This window comes from Tachyglossus aculeatus, chromosome 1, assembly GCF_015852505.1.
Source record: "Tachyglossus aculeatus isolate mTacAcu1 chromosome 1, mTacAcu1.pri, whole genome shotgun sequence".
In the NCBI taxonomy this organism is placed as follows: Eukaryota; Metazoa; Chordata; class Mammalia; order Monotremata; family Tachyglossidae; genus Tachyglossus; species Tachyglossus aculeatus.
In genome coordinates this window covers 93,611,134-93,620,024 of record NC_052066.1, presented here as the reverse complement: position 1 = coordinate 93,620,024, position 8,891 = coordinate 93,611,134, and the positions used below count along the sequence as shown (strand labels likewise).

The 8,891-nt window shown below is 41.5% G+C and overlaps 1 non-coding gene across 1 annotated transcript; it reads right to left on the bottom strand.

Moving 5' to 3' along the window:
- Positions 1-202: 202 nt before the first annotated feature.
- On the bottom strand, positions 203-340 carry LOC119937540. The gene has a single exon (XR_005454151.1). It is a non-coding gene; the product is annotated as a small nucleolar RNA SNORA7 (small nucleolar RNA).
- Between the last annotated feature and the right edge of the window lie 8,551 nt (positions 341-8,891).

The window sequence follows — 8,891 nt, the reverse complement described above, 5'->3', positions numbered from 1 at the left end:
TCTCCGACCCTTAACGATGCCATGGTCACATCTCTCCCAGATCACCCCACCTCCATCCGCAGTCATTCTGGTAGTATATCCATAAAGTTTTTTTGGTAAAAGTACAGACATGGTTTACCATTGCATCCTTCCATGCAGTAAACTAGAGTCTCCGCCCTGGACTCTCTCTCATGCTGCTGCTGCCCAGCAAAGGTAAGTTTTGACTTGTAGCAGATTGCCTTCCACTCACTAGCCACTGGCCAAGCTAGGAATGGAATGGGTATGCCTCTGCTTCACTCTCCCTCCCATAGTAGAGATTGGTAGAGTACTGGAAACTCTCCAGGTGTGACCCTGAGAGGGGCTGATGAATGTACCCTTGAAGTTAACCATGAAGCAGATGACTGGATTGCCTGCTGTCTTTTTTTATGTCATTTGTTAAGCACTTACTACATGTCAAACACTGTTCTAAACGCTGGGGTAGGTACAAGTGAATTGGGTCAGACACAGTCCCTGTCCCTCATGGGGCTCACAGTCTAGGTAGGCGGGACAAAAGGTATTCTCATTTTTCGGTTGAGAAAACTGAGGCACAGAGAAGTAAAGTGACTTGCCCAAGGTCACACAGTAGAACCGGGATTAGAACCCAGGTTCTTCTGACTCCCAGGCCTGTGCTGTCTCCACTAGGCCACTCTGTTTCAATGCTATCTTCCACTGTCTTCATTCATTCCCACCCAACCTTCTAGATTGTAAACTCGTTGCAGGCAGAGAATGTGTCTGTTTATTGTTGTACTTTACTTTCCCAAGCACTTACTACAGTGCTCTGCATACAGTAAATAAATATGACTGACTGACTGACAGTCATGCCTCGTGAACATTGTAGCGTGGCTGAGGGATGAGAGCACCACCTTGCGAGTCAGATGATATGAATTCTAAACCCTGTTCTCCCACTTGCAAGCTGTGTGATCTTCGGTAAGTCACTTAGCTTCTCTGTGCCTCAGTTTCCTGTAAAATGGGGTTTAAATCTCTGTCCTCCCTCCCCCTTAGACTGTGAGCCTCATGTGGGACAGAGGCTGCGTCCACCTGATTGTCATGTATCTAGTGTTTAGTATGTGTTTCGCACATAATAAACGATTAACAAATACCATGATTATTATCGCTTTGCAGCTGATTCATTCATTCATTCAATTGTATTTATTGAGCACTTACTGTGTGCAGAGTGCCTGGAGAGTACAATTCAGGAATAAAGAGAGGCAATCCCTGACCACACCGGGTTTACAGCCTAGAAATTTATGAGTCAATTGTGTTCCTAGATGCCATTGTTGGTAATCCTGTCTCGCCATTGGAAGCTGAGTGGTACTGGACTAGTTGCTCCTGAAGCCAGATCAATCAATCAATCAATCGTATTTATTGAGTGCTTAATGTGTGCCGAGCACTGTACTAAGTGCTTGGGAAGTACAAGTTGGCAACATATAGAGACAGTCCCTACCCGACAGTGGGCTCACAGTCTAGAAGGGGGAGACAAATGATAACATTTATTAAGTACTTACTATGTGCAAAGCACTGTTCTAAGCACTGGGGAGGTTACAAGGTGATCAGGTTGGCCCACGGGGGGCTCACAGTCAATCCCTATTTTACAGATGAGGTAACTGAGGCGCAGAGAAGTTAAATGACTTGCCCAAAGTCACACAGCTGACAATTGGCAGAGCAGGGATTTGAACCCATGACCTCTGACTCCAAAGCCCGGGCTCTTTCCGGTGAGCCACGCTGCTTCTCTAAGCAGATGTGCTTTAGATGTGTCTTCTGTAAACAGTTCAGGTCTCAGAACCCCATTAGAGTAGTAGACACCACATCTTTGTAGACCTTCAATTTAGCATGGAATCGGAAACTCCTCGTTGTCATCATATTCCATCTGATACTCTGTAGAAAGGCATGCTGGCTTTTTTTTCCCCTCTTGATTATAAATTCTTTTGGACTGAGAGTAGGGCTGAAGAAAGTTGGATTCATGTACCAGTCTTTACATGAAGGGAAGCAGTGTTGCCTAGTGGATAGAGCTTGACCTTGGAGTCAGAAGTACCTGGGTTCTAATCTCGGCTCCACCTCTTGTTGCTTTTTGATGGTGGCCAAGTCACTTCACTTCTCTGGGACTCGGTTACCTCATCTGTAAAATGGGGAGTAAAACCATGAGGCCCCATGTGGGACAGGGACTGTGTCCAACCCAATTTGCTTGTATTCACCCAGCACTCAGTACAGTGCCGGCACATAGTAAGTGCTTAGCAAACACCACAGTTATTAGTATGAAAATCCTACACACAACCAGAGGTTTTCAATCAGTAAAGCTGAACTCAGTGCTATTCCTGAATTAACCCGAATCTTGATACAACACGTTTTCATTATACAGTGATAGAATCTTCACATAATATGAGTCTGTTCTGGTATAACATGATTCATATGTTGGCACAAGAAGAGTCAGTGAAACAAGAAGTCGTTGTGAATGGCGTATTGGGCAAGGTGTGATAATGACGTGCTTCCCTGTCTCCTCCTCGCCTTACTGAACTGTTCCACACAGTACTCAGTGTTTCTGCAACTTTACATAATTTAATATTGTAAAATTATGAAGGGTGTCAAGAGTATAAAACAACCTTCTCATGCGGGGAGTACAATTATATGGAAATTTTTATCCACCGTTGTCAATCGTAGTGAAGCAGGGTGACCTAGTGGAAAAACCAGGGGCCTGGGGGTCAGAGGACCTGGCTTCTAATGCTGTTGTGACCTAGAGCAAGACTTAACTTCTCTGTGCCTTTATTTCCTCATCTGTTGAATGGGGATTAAATACCTGCTCTCCCTGCCCCTTAGATCAAGCCCCAGGTGGGACAGGGCTTTGTCAGACCTTATTATCTTGTATCTACCCCAGCAATTTTAGGATAGTGCTTGGCACAGAGTATATGGTTAACAAATACCACAATTATCATTATTATATCTTTACACTGCCCTTATCCAGCAATTCCCAATAAATCAAGGATTACTATAACATGATTTTCCCATAGCACGAGATTCTTCAGCAAAATAATCTCTGCTTTACAGTATCTTTCTCTTTAGCACTTTGTATAAATGAACTACATTGCCACAGTTAGAGCTTAATGAATGGAAATGAGTGTTTTATGCATGAATATTCTGCTTCTTGGTAATGAAAAGCCACAGGCAAAATGTTCTTTTGTTTTTAGCCAAAAGTCCTTCAGCAACACAAATCATACTATTTCCCCATATTTTGAAAGATATGCTAGTTCAGCTCTTTGGGATTCCATGGCATAAAGTTCCTGGTTGAAAAGATAAATAACCACTCTATTCTAGTTCTGCACCTAAACTTATCCACCCTTGAAGAATGGGAGAATTATGTTGAATTCATGTAGCTTTATAATATTTCCACTTCAATGAACTCAAAGTGCAAAGACTAAATGTTCCTAGTTCTTCTGAACATCATTTATCCAAGCATTAAGAGGTTGTTAATTTCATGAAGTCAACTGATTCTTTATCCTGGAATGATTTTTGAGCAATCAGTTTTCATCCATTCATTCATTCATTCAATCATATTTATTGAGTGCTTACTATGTGCAAATTCTCCCTGTGAGTTCTAGGGACTGAATTTTTTTTTCCAATCTGCTTTCTCACAAATTATTCACTGAGGCAATCATTCCATACTCCTCAATACGACTCCTTGCTCACTCTCCCTAATTCCATCATTTGTAAAGATTTTTATCTCTATCTTCCCTATTAGAGTACAAGCTTCTTGTGGATAGGAAAAGTGTCTTATGTTTCTTTTGTACTTTCTCAAACACTTGGCTGAATGCATTGCATACAGCAGGTGCTTGATGCATACCTTTGGTACTACTTTGCCACTATATAACTATATTGTACTCTCCCATGTGCTTAGAATATTGCTCTGCACAAAGTAAGAGTCCAAAACATACCATTGACTGATTGATTGATACTTGGAAACTGAACGGCTAACCTTCTCACTGTACCTTGATCTCATCTATCTCACCATCGACCTCTTGCCCACATCCTGCCTCTGGCCTGGAATGCCCTCGCTCTGACAGACAGTGACTCTCCCCCACTTCAAAGCCTTATTGAAGGCACAACTCCTTCAAGAGGCCTTCCCTGATTAAGGCCTCCTTTCCTTGCCTCCCACTCCCTTCTGCATCACCCTGACTTGCTCCCTTCATTCATCCCCCTTCCCAGCCCAACAGCACTTATATACATAGCTGTAATTTATTTATAGTAATGTCTGTCTCCCCCTCTAGATTGTAAGTTGATTGTAGGCAGAGAATGTGTCTGTTTATTGTTATACTGTACTTTCCCGAGCACTTAGTACAATGCTCTGCACATGGTAAGCCCTCAATAAGTATGATTGACTGATTAACTGATTACCAAGAGGGTTGAGAATGAGATGAATGTCAGTAGTCCTTCAGAAGCCAGGGGAACTCACTAGCCTGTGAAAATAGTCATCTTAAAATTGAAGCAGAAAATGGAAAGGTTTATCCTGAGTGATGTCTTGAAGAGTATTGTGCTCTACTGTGGACTTTTATACCCTACATCTTTTGGCTTCTCCTTACTAAGCCTTTTCAGTGTGAAGAGGGAGCATCTGAGGTCCATGTCATGTCTGATACTTTCCTTGCGGACAACATATCAGGAGAAATAAGCCTGATTTTTCAAGGAACTAGCCTCACAAAGGTTTGCACTCTGATTTAAAATAAAAAAAAAAACATTAGAGCACAAAGTGCAAATGACTCTTGAACCTTGATACTGGTGGTAGTGGCAGTGTGACACATCTTTCTAGGTCTCAGTTTCTTAGCTCAGGCAGTGAAGTTAGAGGGTCAAGATAAAAGCAGATTGAGACCTCATGTGCTGATCCTACATTAATAAGCAGCAGGATGAAGAAGGAAAAGTAGATACGCTAGTTAACAAAGACCGGAAACATCCCTAGAGAAGAGAGTGGTTCATTCAGGATGGTTTCTTCCAATTTACTAGTTGCCAATTTATTCTTTTCACTGATTTTTTTGCCCTGAGTAACTTATAGTAATGACTTTGGGAAAATGAGTGACCTCACAAACTCAGAATTCATGTTTCACTCTCTACGAGAGATTGGCCAAAAGCCTACTTATTACTCTATGGCAAACCAATACACAGGCATCTTAATATTCAACAATAAATGCAATTAAGAAAAAATCTGGTGCAACTTCTCTTTTGAAAATACTCTATAGTGGTGTTCACATTTTGAAACTGTAGTGTTGGGGAAAAAACCATATGCATATACAAGCACTTAGCACAGTGCTTTGCATAGAGTAAGCACTCAATAAATATGGTTGAGTGAATATACTTTTAGATAAAGATGTCTTCAAAACCCCGTAAAAAGAATGCAATTTAGATGAGTTTATCATTGAAATTGTCAGAGTTCCTGCTTAATAACTTTTGCATATTTCTGACCTTTGCATTTGACTGGAATAATGTGGGATTGGACTATGGCATCAAACTTTCACAGTTGAAAGAAGTATTTTTTATGCATGTTCATATTTTCAAATGTCACTGGACTCCGTAATATTTCTTTGTGAATATCATTAATTAAATTGTGCTTTTGCTCATTAGTGTACTTTTTTGTTACCAATTGTAATGACTTTTTCTAATGAAACATTTTTCCAGCTCTTTCCTTTCCAAAAATAATGCAGCCAGGCTCTTCAAAGACAATTTAGTAGATACAAGTCTTCAGACTCACTCTCTGGAATGCTAGTGATAGGGCCCATTCATATTCTAGAGAACATTCCCTAGTCTTTTTTTTGTTTTGTTTTGTTTCACCTTGTAACCCCCAGTGCTTAGAACAGTGTTTTGCCCCTAGTAAGTGCTTAACAAATACCATTATTATTATTATTTTATGGTGTATGTTAAGCACTATGTGCCAGACACTGTACTAAGTACTGGTGTAGATAAAAGCTAATCGGGTTAGATGCAATTTCTGTCCTACAGGGAGGTTACTGCCTTAATCCCCACTTTACAGAAGAGGTAATTGAGGCATTAAGAATTTAAGTGACTTGCCCAAGGCCACACAGCAGACAAGTGGCAGAGCCAGGATTAGAACCCAGGTCCTGACTCCTAGACTCATGCTGTATCCACTAGGCCATGCTACTTCTCATAGTCTTGTTAACACTATAGTATGCATCATTCAAGCGCTTAGCACAGTGCTCTGCACACAGTAAGCACTCAATAAATACGATTGAATGAATGAATCATTCTCGATGATATATTACTGAAGCCAGGCCTGGTGTGTGGGTATCACAGGTGGGGAAGGTGTTCTGTGTACAGGGGTACACAGTACAGATGGGAGAGCTAGATTGTAAACCCGCTGCATTAAGAGATTATTGCAGGCAGGGCAAGCATTCAATCAGTCAATCATATTTATTGAGCACTTACTCTGTTCAGAACACTATACACACTTGCTTCTCTTTTTTTTACAACCAGGCCCTCTAACCTTCTCAATGTGAAACACTATTGCCTGTCTCATGGCCGACCCCTCACCAATGTCTTACCTTTTACCTAGAATGTCCCCTCTTCTCAAATCCTACAGGCAGTTATTCTCCCTGCCTTCAAAGCCTTATTGAAGGCACATCTCCTCCAAAAGGCCTTCCCAGATTAATCTCCACTTTTCCACATCTCCCACTCCCCCTGTGTCACCCTGACTTGCTCTCTTTGCTCTACCCACCTCCCAGCCCCTCAGCACTTATGTACATATCTGTAATTTCATTTGTTTGTATTGATATCTTTGTTCCCCACCTTCTAGACTGTAAGCCCACTGTGGGCAGGAAATGTCACTGTTTATTGTTGTATTGTCCTTTCCCAAGTGCTTAGTACAATGCTCTGCATACAGTAAATGCTCAATAAATATGATCGAATGAATAAATTTCCTGTCTGCAATGAGCTTACAGTCTAGAGGGGGAGTACTGTACTCTCTCACAAGCACAAACTACAGAGTTAAGCATTCAATGAACACAGTGAACGATCAATTTAGCATGAGTCCAAATTGAAGGAGAGTGGCCGCTGCCATTAGTCGTCATCTTAGAGAAGCATCATGGCTCAGTGGAAAGAGCACAGGCTTGGGAGTCAGAGGACATGGGTTCTAATTCTCCACTTCTCTGCTCTGTGACCTTGGGCAAACCACTTAACTTCTCTGTGCCTCAGTTACCTCATCTGTAAAATGGGGATTGAGACTGTGAGCCCCACATGGGATAATCTGATTACCTTGTATCTACCCCAGTGCTTAGAACAGTGCTTGGCACATAGTAAGCACTTAACAAATACTATTATTATTATTATTATTATTATCTTACTTCCTGCTCCACTTGCATTTGCTGAGCTGCAGTTACAACAAGAAGGCCTTTATTTTCATGTTTGTCACCTACCCTTTTCCCCACATTATTCTCTGTTTGGGAGCATCGGGGAAGGCAGTGACTATACATATGACACCCATGTCCTTTTCTCCCACAGTTTATCGTACTCTGCACATAATGGATGTCTATTAAATACTATTCCTCCTGCTGATACTGAGGGCAGTGGGGACATTGTCACAGATGGATGTTCATTCATTCATCCATTAGATCATATTTATTAAGTGCTTGCTATGTGCAAAGCACTGTACTAAGCATTCGGTAGAGTATGATATAACAATAAAGAGACACATTCCCTGCCCACAGTGAGCTTACATTCTAGAAGGACAGGGGACGAGGGTACTGCTTGAGACCATGTTCTGATTCTAATAAAACCCCTTTCCATATATGCACTTATTCTTTTTCATCCACTTGAGCTGTATTGCTGCCGTTTGCCTCTTTCTGGCCTGCTTTGAACAGAGACTCTCAAAGCATAAAAACATGAGACTATGTGTGTGTCTGTTAGCAGTCCAGACTGATGGGGCTTTGAGCCCAGTTTTCTGCCCAGAGAGTCACAACAGGATTCTTGCCCTCTTTGACATCTGTGGACTGCACATCATGAATCGATCCAAAACACTGTAACAATCCAAACCAGAGCATTTTTTGTGGACACAGCTTTGATAAAACCAGTCTAAAGATGATTAATGGTTCTGCACTGAGAAGGTGTCTAGGCAAAACAAGAACTTAATAAAATAGCTAAGTGGAAGTTTAGATGAGCACTTTTGTTCTTTTGATCATTTGCTTTCTTGTTCATGGCTATGCTAACCTCACCAGCTAGCTGTCTGTGTGCTTTCTGGCTACCCTAAGAATTGCTGTTTATCTGCTGTTAACTATTATTGATTTTCTAGTTCTAATTGTTATTAGCTCTTGATTAGCTAGTGAGTAGCCATTCTCTTACCAATGTTTATTTTTCCAAAGGCTTCAATTTTTATCCTCGAGGGAGTACTAGTGCCTGCTCCTGATCTTAAGAAAGTCACAACTTCCTTGTGCCTCAGTTTCCTCATCTCTAAAATGGGGATTAAGTACCTATTCTCCTTTCTACTCAGAACTGTGAGCCATATGTGGGGCAGGGACTGTGTCTGACCTGATTGGAGAAGCACCGTGGCCTAATGGATATAGCATGGCCCTTGGAGTCAGAAGGACCTGCGTTGTAATTGTGGCTCTGCCAGTTGCTTGCTGGGTGGCTTTCAACAAATCACTTAACTTCTCTCTGTCTCAGTTTCCTCAAATGTAAAATGAGGATACCTGTCCTCCCTCCTACTTAGACAGTGAACCCCATGAGGGACAGGGACTGTCTGACCTAAGTCACTTCTACCAACCCCAACACTTAGTACAGTGTTTGACACAAAGTAAGCACTTAAATACTATAAAAAACAAACCAAAAAAAATTGTCTTCGATAATAATAACAATTTTGGTATTTCTTAAGCACTTACTATGTGCAAGGC